This window comes from Cygnus olor, chromosome 3, assembly GCF_009769625.2.
Source record: "Cygnus olor isolate bCygOlo1 chromosome 3, bCygOlo1.pri.v2, whole genome shotgun sequence".
NCBI classification, from domain to species: domain Eukaryota; kingdom Metazoa; phylum Chordata; class Aves; order Anseriformes; family Anatidae; genus Cygnus; species Cygnus olor.
Window position 1 is genome coordinate 65,055,465 of NC_049171.1, and position 1,191 is coordinate 65,056,655.

Genomic DNA, 1,191 nt, shown 5'->3' on the forward strand with positions numbered 1-1,191 from the left:
TCCTGAAGTTTCAAAATTCTCAAACAAAAGAAGAAAAACACCTTGCTATCTACTGGATAACCAAAAATGCAATGGTGTGAGAGTCAGATAAAAAAAAAAAAACACTATTACTTAAAAAAGCCATTCTATTTACAATTGTTTTTTCCCCGAAAGGGAAGATGGCATCTCTCCAACATCAATGAGCAGCTCTGAAAACCAAGCTTTCTTTTGAAGCAATGTCCTGGAAGTCTTTCAATTATAAATGATCATTCATAAATCCAATACATTTGGATATTCTGGATAGGAAGCAGGGTAAGAAAGAAAAAATGTAATGCATTATTCTCGTTTCTGTAACCTGTATCTGTCATATTTGTAGACAGAAATCTTTGCAGGTTTTATCATCATGCACTAGCTGACTTACTGAATAAGCCAGTGTTTAAATTAGCGAGTTACAGATGCAAACTTTCAGCATAAAAAAAATGAGGCCTTTTCTTTGCAGGTTTTATCAAACGAGCAACAAAGGAGAAACAGATAAACTGAACCAAAAAAAAAAAAGAAAAAACCAAAATCAGATTTTTTGTAAATAGAGCAACCAATTCTTTATTTTCCCCTTCCTGTTCACATAGCTTCTTGTGATTAGGTAGTAGCTTCAGTAAAAAAAAATACAAGCAGTGATATCTAAAGGATTGGTCTCCAATTTATGTTCCCCTTTTAACTTGCTATTGTTGATGGAACTAATCAGTTTACAACTCATGTTATGATGCAGGGTAACAGATTTTGCCTCTACCTGACAAAACCCTAAATTCCCACCAAATTCCCACCACACTCCCCAAACCCAGAACACAGAAGCCATAGCCTTAGTAAAACTAGACAATTATTATGGGGTATCTGTAAAATGTTTGACAAAAAAATTTGATGTATAAAACTCATGAAGTTAAAACAATATCCGATTTCTTCTGACCGTACCTTCAACTTACAGGGATGTTCCATCAAGCACAGATACTTTAACAGACATTCTTTACATTCTATCAGTCACACTATAACCAAATTTAATCAATTCCACAGGAATATAACATGTCAGGAAAGTTCATATAGCATTCCAAAACTGAAACACCACTCTAGTTTTTGGGTCATACCATTTAACAAGATAATCCTAAAGGAAAAACAGAAAGCATGCATCAAAAAAACACTCTATGCAAGACCTCAAGTATA